The sequence below is a fragment of the Xenopus laevis genome, chromosome 7L (genome assembly GCF_017654675.1).
Source record: "Xenopus laevis strain J_2021 chromosome 7L, Xenopus_laevis_v10.1, whole genome shotgun sequence".
Lineage (NCBI taxonomy): Eukaryota > Metazoa > Chordata > Amphibia > Anura > Pipidae > Xenopus > Xenopus laevis.
In genome coordinates this window covers 17,522,775-17,536,811 of record NC_054383.1, presented here as the reverse complement: position 1 = coordinate 17,536,811, position 14,037 = coordinate 17,522,775, and the positions used below count along the sequence as shown (strand labels likewise).

At 37.8% G+C, this 14,037-nt stretch overlaps 1 protein-coding gene across 2 annotated transcripts in view; it reads left to right on the top strand.

The window, feature by feature from the left end:
• Positions 1–14,037, top strand: part of mgmt.L (O-6-methylguanine-DNA methyltransferase L homeolog) — a 291,396-nt gene that overhangs the window by 2,148 nt on the left and 275,211 nt on the right. Inside the window, exon 2 of one of the 2 annotated variants that reach the window (XM_041568329.1) lies at positions 2,809–2,857. The exons of the other annotated variant lie outside the window; for it this stretch is intronic. The gene's annotated coding sequence lies outside the window, so the exon portion shown is untranslated. The remainder of the gene's footprint in view (positions 1–2,808; positions 2,858–14,037) is intronic. 2 annotated transcript variants of the gene reach the window in all.

Genomic DNA, 14,037 nt, shown 5'->3' with positions numbered 1-14,037 from the left:
GTCTTGGTAAAGGTCTTAGGAACAGACCGAAACATTGACCTGTTTTTTACATGTACTAAATAAAAATATGACATTTTAGTTTTTGGAAAAGTTTCCCAGTGTGCACCTCATTTTTGGAAGTTTGTATGCAGCTTTGGATGGTAGCACCTGGTCAGATATTCATTAATTGCTGCACCAATTGGACTATATATATATATATATATATATATATATATATATATATATATATATATATATATATATATATATATATATATATATATATATTGTATCCCTATTGTCATTTATAAGTCTATTGCAAGTCACCAAAAAATTATTTGACCATGTAAAAGTACAGATATGATCTCTTATCTGGAAACCCATTATCCAGAAAACTCTGAATTACGGGAAAGGCCATCTCCCACAAAATCCATTCTAATTTTGAAAAGCGAAATTTCTTTGCTATAGTGAAACAGTACCTTGTACTTGATGGTCCCTAAGATGCACAAAGCCATTTTGGTTTGGTTTATGTAATGCTTTATTGACATAGATGTGAAGATCCACATTTTGGGAAGATCCCTTCTCTGGAAAACTCGAGACCCCAAAAGGCACCTGTCACAGGAAACAATTGTTTTTTTTTTAAATAGCCCATTCCTCATAGTATGAGGCTGCCAGCACCAGGAGGGAGTTCCCAGTGTGGGCAGGGTCTGACTGGTAAACCTCGGGGGCCCCCACACGCCTGTGCAAAAGCCGCCATGACCTGCGCATGCGTGAACTGCGGGCACACCGCGCCACACTTATTTTTGTTTCAGTCCGGGCAATCTGAGAGCGGATCTTGGCCGGCGGGGGCCCACTGGGTTTTTTTACAGTTTCTCTCTGGCCCAGTCCGACCCTGAGTGTGGATGGCCATGTTGGGGCACATACATGCACGTAAGGCAGGGGTGCCCAAACTTTTTGCAACGAGGACCAGGTGAGGTGAAAATTTGTGGGGGCCGACCATTCAGCCTGACATTCCTTGAACCATTAACATTAAATTACAGGAATCGAGCAATCGTAGCAGTAATATTTGGGCACATTAGTGAAATGATCTGCCACTTGGTCTATACTGCTGCCTGTGTGCTGAAGGTGTTAGCAATAGACACATACTAGAACATAGTGACATCATACTTCTTTAATTTACTTACTAGTATGTCTATTGGCATTCTCAAGCCTAAAGAAGTATATGAGAGCGGTGCATCACTATGTGCCAATACGTGCCTATTACTAACACTTTGAGCACACAGGCAGCAGTATAGAGCAAGTGGCAGATCATTTCACTAATGGGATTCCTGATCGCACTGTGCTGGGGGGGCCTCATTATTATTAATTTCATGATGGAGGCTGAGGGCCGCAATTGGCCCCCGGGCCACACTTTGGACATGCCTGACATAATGAGTGAGTGCCACATCTCGCTCATTATGTGTGACATAAGCTCTTCTCCTGCTCTCCCCGCCCGGCACCCGCAGTAAATATATAACTTTATTTTACTTTAAATACTATGTTTTACAATTTTAAAAAACAAAAATATAAATAACTAAAATGATATATAAACATTTGAAAAAGGCGTATTTTCACATGTATTTTTTAGAATGGCTACTTTTGAAGCACATCTTGGCTGGTTTTGGGCTGGTTTTGTAGCTGACTTTAAAAATTACAGCCAGTAAAAATAATGGCTGATCCCAATGTTATTAATACATGCACGTAAGGAGTGAGTGCCACATCTCGCTCATTATGCGTGTGACGTAAGCTCTTCTCCTGCTCTCCACGCATGGCACCCGCGAAGAAGCGTGCAAGGTCTGCTCAAACCCGCCCGACCTGGGGGTAAACCTGTGGGTATCGGGCCGGCCCACACATCACAACAGTCAGGGAGTTTCTTTTAAATATGCCACCAATAAATATGTAACTTTATTTTACTTTTAATACTATAAAAATATAAATAACTACAATTATATATAAACATTTTTTACTTTCATCTTCTTCCATCTAGTTCTGTGGGTCCTCCTATGAGTATGCGTTATTCCATATAACAGAGTGTAGCTTTTAAAACATGGCAGGGGTTGGAAGGGCATAGCCATAAATCTAGCCACAGACAGCTGTTCTGACCTTTGGGTCTCATCATAGTGAAGCCAGTGACTGGCTCTGTGCAATATATAGTTGATTGTTAAAGCCTTGTAAGGGTGAAACCGCAATGAAAAATATCTCTCTCCTCTATATGATTAAAAATATCCTATTGTGCTATATGATCCTTTTTACTGTAACTGAAAGTATTGTATAAATATCATTCCCCCTCCCCGTCTTACATCCTTTTCAGTTGCAGGAGGTTCAAGACAGGAAAACATTTCTTACAAAAAGTTGGAAGGATATTTATCTTCTCTGAGATTATGGCCCTGGACACTGTGTTTTGTTTGCGTGTGATATTTTCACAGGCATCAATATGTCTCACTGCAGTTCCTTATCCCGAAGATCAAAGTTTTTTCGTGGATAGCGTGATGAGAGAGCCCCTCAACAGGCTTCATCTGTTGATTATGACTCATTGCAGATGATAGATGACCTGCTGAACTTTAAAATTCCTGTTTGCTCGAGGAAAAATATAAAAATACCTCTGATATTGCCTAGTCTCCAGTCCAGAAGCCCATTTCTCTAATCATAAGCCTACAGTGTGCATTACATTACAAAAGTAGCAATGATAACATTGACGTGCCTTTCTTATGACATTTGGGCGATAGTAGGCTTATCTCCCGCTAACAGGATTAATTTCTTCCTTCTTCCTTTTTTTTTTTTAAATTGTAGGCAAAGCTCAGTGAAACACGAAAACCTGCTATCCAGATCTTTGCTGAAAGTAAGTTGATGAAAATACTTCTTCTTTTAGGTGCACACGTTCCTAAAAAAACAAACGGATTTGGTTTCCCCTCATGTTTTAAGAAGCCACTTGACAAAATTGATGGCTGCCATACAAACCAGATGGGAGCCAGTATCCCAAAACCCTTAATTTTTTCAATCCTTAAATTCTTTTCAAAAATCCTTAGATTAATTTTTTTAAATTCTGCAATTTTCTTTTCTATTTAAATACAACATTTAAAGGATCCACATAATATTTTGATAATCAATGATAAATAAGTGTTCGCTGTCGGACCGTCCTGGAAAAGTTGCAGCACCAGCCGGATATTTATGTAGTCTTCTGAGAAATCAACCTCGAGAGATGCCATCTATAACTTCTTTAAACCGAGATAAAATATTCTTTCAAATTCGCGGTTACTTATCACAGGTGACAGAAAATGGGAAACAATTTTATGGCACAGTTATTAATACCACAACTCCTGGGACATAGCATTTTAGTAAACATAAATATGAAGGGATATCCATATCACGTATGATAACCTCTGGAGTCTTAATATATTAAATTGTTTTAATATATGGTAGATAGCATGTAAAATAATTCCCTTCTGGGATTCCTGACAAAATATGTTTAATGTGTAATTTTTTATCTGTCCTTTTTCTGCTGGGAAAACTAATCTCAGCACTAGTTTAAAAAAAAAAAAAAAATTATATATATATATATATATATATATATATATATATATATATATATATATATATATATATATATATATATATATATATATATATATATGACCTTTCATTTCTATTTAGTTAGATTTTTCACTGCATCTTAATATGCGGCTTTTTATTACACTTAAATTTGCAGTTTCTTATGTCACACCTTGTATTCCTATTGGTGGTTTGCATATTTGAATCATGGAAATATGTGGTATTACATATGCAAAATTGACAATTTTATATATTTGGTGATTTGCAGTGTTTTTTTTTTTTTAAATCATACCTCTTATCTGTAACTACTATAAAGGTAAAGCTAATTTTAGAATGTAAATGCTTTTGGGCAGAGCCTGATTTGCCTCTTGTATCGGTTGTAGTTATGTATTAAATCTTTGTTTAATGTGTACACCTATTTATTGTGCAGTGCTGTGAAATACTGTATGTAACCGCTTTACAAATACAGTATATACTACTATTATTATTATTATTATTACTAATTATAATACATCATTACATTGTTTCTGGTTTATAAAACAATGCATATTTGCACTCTGTAGTGCTTGGTCCATCCTACCCCTCTTGTGAATCATGTGCCTGATTGGAACTATTGACCAATTGCCAGTTTCAATAGACACAGCAACATCATTTTGAGGCACTGGAAGTAACAAAATCTGAACAGCAAAGATTTTTCAACACAACTTCATCTGATTTGTGTCGAAGTGCAAAAACAATTGGGCACACTTTAGCGCGTCTGCCACATCAGATTTTGTATAAATCTCAGGTATCTGTGCTGAATACTGGCAATTTCATAGGGGTCAACCACTGGCTGTGCAGTGGGTCGGGTACCCAAGGGTTAACCTGAAAAACCTGCAGTACCCTGCAAGTTGCGGGTAGAAGTTCCGGGTGCGAGTATAGACGCGGGTCAGCAGTTCTGCTGGTTTGCGGGTTGGCCGCAGGTCTTCTCAATAGCGACTTTTACTCCTTTTTTCTGATCACGCCTACTTCCAATGATGTCACTTCCGGTTTACAAAGACAGCACTTCCTGATTCTTGATGGTCAGCGGGTCGCGGGTCCAGGTTACGGATAAGGTACTTGCGGGTAGGGTCGGGTAGAGGGTCCAGGCGGGTAAGAATGCTGGTTGTGGGTCCAGGTTGCGGTTTGCAGGTTGCGGGTACGGGTTCCAAAAAATAGACCCGCGCAGGACTCTAGTCTGTGATGCGGGATTTTCGGATTTCGACTTTTTCCATCCTGGGAGTATAATAATTATAATATCTCAAAAAATTCTAGTTTTTTCCCCATGAAAAATTCAGATTCAAAAAAATGGACCTGCGCAGGACTCTACTGTGCAGTGCCTCCCCCCCTCCAAAAAAAAGGCCAGTCTGGAAAAAAAAAATCTATTTTAACTTCAACACGCAAACTATAGCTATTCGTGCTATGTGGGGATGGAGCAGAGATATGGAGATTCTGAGAGGAGGGGGAATCAGCCGGGCAATGGACCCCCCAAAACTGCCTGGTGAGAACCCCCTACACTGCACAGTCCCTTTATCACTTTACAAGCAGTTAAAATGTAAATTTTTTTTTATTAAAGCTAAGTGGGTGGGACACAGACATATGAATAGCAATCTGGTCTGAAATAAAAGTTCTCTTATTTAGAACACACCTGATTATTTTGTTACCAGAATTTTTACATTAGGCAGTTTGAGACAGATATACACCTTATAATGAACGCTTCAGCCGTATCATGCATCACATATTGATTGTGTCGCCCTGCACATGCTTGTTATGGTTTACGTGCATGTTCAGAGTTGATTTCCAATAAACTGACATTTGTGCTACTATTAACCAGTAAATCTCAAATGTTATGGAACAAACTCTCATCGCTTTACTCTTCACATTGATTTTGGTCTCGGTTCAGGGAAGAGGGATGCTTAATATGTGTGCGATTTTTTTCCTTTAAAAGGAGTGTGTCTTAATTATCACGTAAGCATTATTTTATCTCACACGTATCCCTGCCGGAGAACATTCTGGCAGAAAATATAAAGAACCCATTTACTTATTTAAGGAAATCTGGAAGACAATATAAAGCATTTCTAATGTTTCCTCATTGTAAGAAGTATTTTTCTTTTCATCATTATTTTAAAAAAAGTAATGGAAACATAATTAACGTCTAATATCAGTATTAATAGATTTAGAATTATTTTCTTTTAATGTGCTGCCCTATGTTTTTTTTTTTGGTGGGGGTCAAACAGCAGTATTATTAATCAATGTCAAAAAGTACCTTGTGTGCACTTTGTAAACAATCATGATAAAATTCTGTATAATCCTTCTACTTCCTTGATAAGTAGGCAGTAGGTAGGTTTATTTAATAAAACAGATTTCAAATATTACAATGTATTAAGTTTCAAGGGAATTTAAACCCCACCCCCAAAAGAAAAAAATAGAAGAAAAATATAATTTTAAAAAATTTTAAGCACCTTATTTATCAAAATATTAATTTTTCTGATAATTTTATCTAAAAAAGTCAGATCAAACTAGAATCCACAATTTCACCTTATTTATTATTAAAAAAGCACGATTTAATCGGATCTGGGAAAAACTAGATAAGATCGAGTAAAACTTTAAATAGTATGATTCTTTCAGATTTGTTTTTCCATAAAAGCCCACATTTTTGGGACTTTTTCTTGAAAATTCAGAAATAGTTGGATTTTTGGGCTAATTCCAGTGCAGATCACAGCAACTTCAAAATAGGATAGGGAGCTCTACCATTGACTTATATACAACCTCTCCAGGTCTGAGATGTTGAGGTTTTTTCACCCCACTAAAAATTTGGATTGTATAGCAATAGAATTTTTGAAATTCTGAATTTTTTACATACCCCCCTAGCCATCAAAACTTATAATTGAAGTAAGTACTTTGCAGAGTTGCTTTGAATTACAGTTTCTTTACAGTTTAGGTAATATTTTATTATGGGTTTATATTCTCTTTAAACATAATGCCAGTTTTATGCTGCTGCAGTTTTTGCCACTTTTTACCATAGAAAGTGAAAAGTGACACTAAGGACTGTGTTGGCCATGTGGGAAGCAGTTCTTTCCTCCAGTCTTTGTGCGCTAAAATTCAGGGGGCAGATTTATCAAGGAATGAATTGAAAATTAAAAATTTCGAGTTTATTTTAGTAGAATTTGACTAGGGAATAGTCCAAATTTGAATCGAGTTTAAAAAAAAAATAGAAATTCAAATTTCGAAATTGATTAAATTCTCCCCCAAATTAGACTATTTTCTATCTAAAATCTCCAGAATTGGTGTTTTAGCCTATGGGGGACCTCCTACAATGAATTTGGAGTTTTGTATTTTTTGTGTGTGAAAAAACTCGAATTCAAATTCAATTCGAGTTTGCAGGTCGATCCTATTCACCCGAATTTAAATGCATTTTTAAAAACATTTCGATTAGTCAGTTTTTTTTCCGAATTTCGAGTTCATGAGAGTTTTTAGAAACTCCATAAACTCTAAATTCTTGACCCTTGATAAATCTGCCCCTCTATGAATGTTTTGGTGCTTAGGTCTTTTTGTTTTATTTTCAATGCATTTGTACACTCCTATACTGATGTTTACTCAACGTAAGTCCGTCTCATGCACATCTGGGATTTCAGTGTTTCAGTGCATTTGTCCTATCCTAGTAGTGATGATATGAAATACTTTCAAACAAAAAAAGTGATCCCTTATCAAATTTATTTATCCTGCGGTAGAAGCGGAGGTCTGACCTTAGTCAGTACAAACTAATAAATTTAAAAAAAAAAGAAAAAAGTACCCCACTTGCTTCAAACTCGCTCAGCAGTCTCTAGTTAGTTTCCAGCTACCTAATTATTATAATCTCAATTGCGTGCAAAATTACTAATTACTTTGTGGTAATCGTATGAATTCAAGAAAAGTGCCTGTGCTATAATTTAACTGGTTAAAATCCCAATTGATTATGAATTAATTAAATAAATGTGATACAATTCATTCTGTTATATATATAAAGGGGTTAAAAAATTGTACTAATATAAATAGGATGAATATTAAAAAACACACAATGCTCTGGTTCAGGAATTAAGTCAGAAATGGAAAAGAAGAGGAGGTGGAGTTGTCCCAAATCTACTACCTAGTTTTTTTCTATCCCTGGGACACCACAAAGACAAAGAAGGCAGAGTACCCGGGACTGTGGTCTCGATTGTTAATCTAGTCCTAGACTTGAAAAGAGCTATATAGGCCTAAAAAAACACAAATCCACGGGCTCTTGTGAGCTTTAGTATCAGAGAGAATAGCGAAGAACCGAGCACTGGTTGAGGTTTGAAACCTCCCCACCCCTTCCACTACTTTGAAAACCCAATTGACTTTAAATCTTAAAAAGTTACAGTTAAAAGGACTCAGAACGCCGACACGCGTTTCGCAATACTGGCTTTGTCAAGGCGTAATATGAAATACTTGAAATTTTCAATGCAGACGTTTATTGCATGCGATTCTATAAAGATAAATGAGTGTATGACTTGCATGTAGCTGGATGGATCAGAGCCAAGTCAATTGCTTGAAGGTGGATTGAAAGATGGGAATGTCTATTTGCCTGTGCTATTATGAATAAATAGAGGGGCTCTGATCTTACACAGAATAACGAATCGCAGTGATTTTGCGTGCATTATGCCTGTTATAAAGTGTTGAATGTTATAGAGTGTTACATAATATGCATGTACATGAATGCCCAACCTGTATTAGGGAAGCCCAGCTTGCCGTCCTCCTGGTATTGCTTTTCCATAAAATATTTTTCACCGTATTTTTATCATAAAAAATGTCCAGGGTTAGGGTTAGATTGATGGGAAAGGTAAGTACCAAATGTACGTCACTTTGTGCTTCCTCTCTCTGAAAGGTTTCACAGTTGACACATGCACAGCGATTGGTGTTTTTGTTCTACTCATACACATTTGGGACCCACAATGTCACTTAGGAAACTGTGCTACTGGCAATATGGATAGGCAAGGATGGCAGCCCCATAGATTAATGAAGGGGTTTATTTGGTTGGTTTGTTCCTCAATATACTGATATTAAATATGGCAACAACTGAGTGGTTAATCTTGTACAACTAAGAACTACAGTGGTGTGAAAAACTATTTGCCCCCTTCCTGATTTCTTATTCTTTTGCATGTTTGTCACACTTAAATGTTTCTGCTCATCAAAAACCGTTAATTATTAGTCAAAGATAACATAATTGAACACAAAATGCAGTTTTTAAATGAAGGTTTACTTTATTAAGGGAGAAAAAAACTCCAAATCTACATGGGCCTGTGTGAAAAAATGTTTGCCCCCCTTGTTAAAAAATAACTTAACTGTAGTTCAATTTCAAAGGTTATAAAGCCATTTCTAAAGCTTTGGGACTCCAGCGAACCACAGTGAGAGCCATTATCCACAAATGGCAAAAACATGGAACAGTGGTGATCCTTCCCAGGAGTGGCCGGCCGACCAAAATTACCCCAAGAGCGCAGAGACAACTCATCCGAGAGGCCACAAAAGACCCCAGGACAACATCTAAAGAACTGCAGGCCTCACTTGCCTCAATTAAGGTCAGTGTTCACGACTCCACCATAAGAAAGAGACTGGGCAAAAACGGCCTGCATGGCAGATTTCCAAGGCGCAAACCACTTTTAAGCAAAAAGAACATTAAGGCTCGTCTCAATTTTGCTAAAAAATATCTCAATGATTGCCAAGACTTTTGGGAAAATACCTTGTGGACCGACGAGACAAAAGTTGAACTTTTTGGAAGGTGCGCGTCCCGTTACATCTGGCGTAAAAGTAACACAGCATTTCAGAAAAAGAACATCATACCAACAGTAAAATATGGTGGTGGTAGTGTGATGGTCTGGGGTTGTTTTGCTGCTTCAGGGCCTGGAAGACTTGCTGTGATAGATGGAACCATGAATTCTACTGTCTACCAAAAAATCCTGAAGGAGAATGACCGGCCATCTGTTCGTCAACTCAAGCTGAAGCGATCTTGGGTGCTGCAGCAGGACAATGACCCAAAACACACCAGCAAATCCACCTCTGAATGGCTGAAGAAAAACAAAATGAAGACTTTGGAGTGGCCTAGTCAAAGTCCTGACCTGAATCCTATTGAGATGTTGTGGCATGACCTTAAAAAGGCGGTTCATGCTAGAAAACCCTCAAATAAAGCTCAATTCTGCAAAGATGAGTGGGCCAAAATTCCTCCAGAGCGCTGTAAAAGACTCGTTGCAAGTTATCGCAAACGCTTGATTGCAGTTATTGCTGCTAAGGGTGGCCCAACCAGTTATTAGGTTCAGGGGGCAATTACTTTTTCACACAGGTTTGGATTTCTTTTCTCCCTAAATAATAAAAACCCTCATTTAAAAACTGCATTTTGTGTTTACTTGTGTTATCTTTGACTAATAGTTAAATGTGTTTGATGATCAGAAACATTTTGTGTGACAAACATGCAAAAGAATAAGAAATCAGGAAGGGGGCAAATAGTTTTTCACACCACTGTATAAGTAAATATGATCATGTCTGTGAGTTGTGGATTCACTTTGTTTTCCCTTTAACCAATTTCCTGTTCAATAGATTTGCTGTAAATGGAATGTGGAATGGTGTCCTAGGAGTCAAGAAAGAAAGGAAAAATTGTTATAAGTTAGTAAAACTGATTGCAAAATATTACAGCTCAGCTGTACAAACCATATCAAGTTGGGGTAGGCTTGAAAAACAGGTGTGCTACGCCGGAGAGTGCAATCTATTGGCAGAAATAAGTGATAGTTTAGAGCAGCTTGATGGTGAAACTTGTTAAAGTTTCTCTAGTAATCCTCAATTAATCAAGATTTTCAGGGGAGTTTTTGAACGTATATACTTATGAGAGGGTATTCATTAAAACTCGAGTTTTTCTCATTATTTTAAAAATAAAAATTTGACCTTACTCCCAACCACAATTTGACTTAGTTTACTAAACAAATTTGAATGTAATATGTACATGCGGTTACATTTGCAAGAAAATTGTGTGTCAATTTGAATTGTGCAACTTTTTTGATTAAACGCCCAAATACCAAAACATTTTCAGCTTTTCGAACAAACCTGATTCAAAATGTCCGACATCATGAAGGCAGGAAACATAAAATTTTAAAAGGCACATCCGTCATTGGGGTAAATTCACTTGTGAACAGGCCATACCTCGCACAACTTCACCAGGCAAAAATTTGTTACCACTACCCTAATTAACATAAATGTGAAGTTGTGTCGTGGGCGCTTAATGCTGGTGACTTTTCACTAGCGGTACTTCGGTAGTGCGAGCATTTCAATGCAAAATGACGCAAGAGAACGCTTCTGCCTAGCGAAACTTCGTTAATCCTCTTACGCTTAGGTTAATTTGAATAGGACGGGTACATTAAAGTTGTATGGACATCTTTTTTAGAGATGTTGGCGCTTGAAGTGGCCACTTATTATTACAAATGTCAAAGGAACCTGGATAAAGACAAAAAGATCCTATAATGCTCTACACATGAGCCCACCCTTAAACAAATGTTCCATGCCCCTCAAATGTCTGGGGAAAAATTGTTAACCCAAAAAAGTTTGATAGTTAGGACAATTGCAGGCAATCTCGCTTAAAAAAGGTCAAGTCGCCAGTGTTTTTACAACTTAAATGAATTTCCGGCAGACAGGATATGATGTAACTTACATAAGATTTCGTCTGGTCTGAGCTGGCAAAGTCAACTCTGGCAAAAGAGTAAATTTGCACTATACTGAATTTGCTGAGTAACGGATGTTCTTCAGAGCAAAAATGTCAATAGAGTGTGAATGAATGCTAGTGACTGTCCTGTTCGCTAGTGAATTGGTGCTTACACCTGTTAGTAGATTGGCAATGTCCCTGCAGATCGGATTTCCGGCAAAAATTCGCTAGCGTTACCCACTTCGCCCTTTAATGAATCTGCCCCACTGACTTCTACATGACTTCAACAAGTTTTAGCTGGAGTATTTTCAGATTCTGATTTTTAGCAGCTTTGAAGCATAATAAATCTAGAAAAATGTGTTTGTTTTTCCCTCTAAAAATTTGAGGCTTAATAAATAGGCTGCATTATGCAATAAATAGGTTGAACCAATTAAAGGTCTGTACTATTAGGGGCCCATTCACTGAGTTCGAGTGAAGGAATAGAAGAAAAAAAACTTCGAATTTCGAAGTTTTTTTTTTTTGGCTACTTCGACCATCGAATGGGCTACTTCGACTTCGAATCGAACGATTCTAACTAAAAATCATTCGACTATTCGACCATTTGATAGTCAAAGTACTGTCTCTTTAAGAAAAAACTTTGACCCCCCTAGTTCGCCACCTAAAAGCTACCGAAGTCCTTGTTAGCCTATGGGGAAGGTCCCCATAGGCTTTCCAAGTTTTTTCTGATCGCAGGATAATCGTTCGAGCCGAAGGATTTAATCGTTCGATCGAGGATTATTCCTTCGATCGCGATGGCAAATTGCGCAAAATCCTTTGACTTCGATATTCTAAGTCGAAGGATTTTAATACGCCAGTCGAATATCGAGGGTTAATTAACCCTCGATATTCGACCCTTAATACATCTGCCCCTTAATTCTAATATTGTGATCACAGTAGTTGGAATATGCATATGCTCTCTAGTGGTTTCTTTACCTTGCTGCATTTTATTGTACTGTAATTTTTCTACACAAATAAATATTGGTTTATTACACTACTGCCAACTTCTTCACTCCAACTTGGGGGCAAATTCACTAAGCGCCGAAGCTCTGAACGCTAGCGTTACTTCGCTAGCGTTTGGCATTTTCGTTACTGCGCAAATTCACTAACGAACGCTGGCGTAGATTCGCTAGTGTTACTTCGCACCCTTACGCCTGGCGAATTATCACTACGGACGTAACTACGCAAAATTCACTAACGCGCGCAGTGTACTGAACGCTACCTTTTACGCTAGACTTCCTTCGCCACCTCAGACCAGGCGAAGCGCAATAGAGTAGATAGGGATTTCTTCAAAAAAAGTCAACATTTTTTCTAAGTCCCAAAAAACGCTGGCGTGTTTTCTACATTATGGGTGATAGGCTGAAAAAGATCGCAAATTTTTTTGGGGCTCCCCTCCTTCCCCCCCTACATTTCCTGACTTATGACAACTTACCTATGCAGTGGGCACATGTGTAGGGCAAAATAAATTTTTTTTTTGATGTTTTGAAGGTTTTCTAGGCATTTGTAGTGCTGATACGTATTCCTCCATTGAAATTTGAATTTGGCGCCGTATGCAAATTAACCATCGCTAGCGTAACTTCACTTAGCGAATCAACGCTAGCGCAACTTCGCAACCTTACGCTACCCCTGAGCGCAACTTCAGATTTTAGTGAATTTGCGAAGCGCTAGCGAAACTACGCCTGGCGAAGTGCGGCGTAGTGCGGCGAAGTTACGCCTGGCGCAACTACGAATCTAAGTGAATTTGCCCCTTGGTGTTTCCGGTCCTTTCTACGACATATTAACTATTTACCTTGCACCCAAGCCTAGCTATTGGAATGGTGTGCCACCATAAGTAAATATATTCTATTGTTAGTAATATATAGATCTTTTCATTATCATCTTTACAAAGAGAAAAACACTGAACCCTAAATATTTAAACCATCGGACTGCAGTCTCAGGGAGTTAATATGTTTTCATGAGCGACATATTGCTCTGAAATTCGGGACCTGCTATGAGTTAATGACATCGGTGATGGGGAAGGAGTTAAACAGTCCAGAGTTAATGGTTTTTTTGCCGGGATTGTCTGTTTCTTTTTTTATTTTCAATCTCCAGCTCTTTAGGTGTAGCTGCTGTAACATTATGAAGAATGATTGATGAGCTGGTAAAGTTTCTTTTGAAGCACTTCTGATATTGTGAAATGCACTGGGGGGTCAGGAACATTTGACTGATGCATGATTTATCCGATATCCGTGCCACTTGTTCAGATAAAGGTACCATTTTATCGAAAATGCCAGCAACTGTAATTTAGAATTTATAAGCCTCCTCTCCTTCCCTCCCTCCCTCCCTCCCAAATAATTGTCCTGATTACTTTCTAGCACTGCAATGAAACGATAAAGGTAATTGCACCCTAAATGTAAGGGCACCAAAACACAATAAAATTACCCTGAATTAGCTCGGCTTGTCAGGAGAAGTATTTATGAAATGTAGGACTGTAATAACCAAGACAGATATTATAGCTCGGAGGTGAGGCATTGCTTTAATGTAATACTCGCTGAAATTTATAAAAAGAAAAGCAGGAGCTATAATAGAGAGTAGTTTGGAAATGAAGTTATTCTAATAGGAAGCAATAATATGCTGAAGAGGTAATGTTTTTCTTGTATGCTATGGTTATTTGAATTACCTTTCGCTCACTCTTTCAGCTAATGGGAATTGTTAAACCGCCTGTGACTTTAACCATTTTTGTGGAGCCAAAGTAG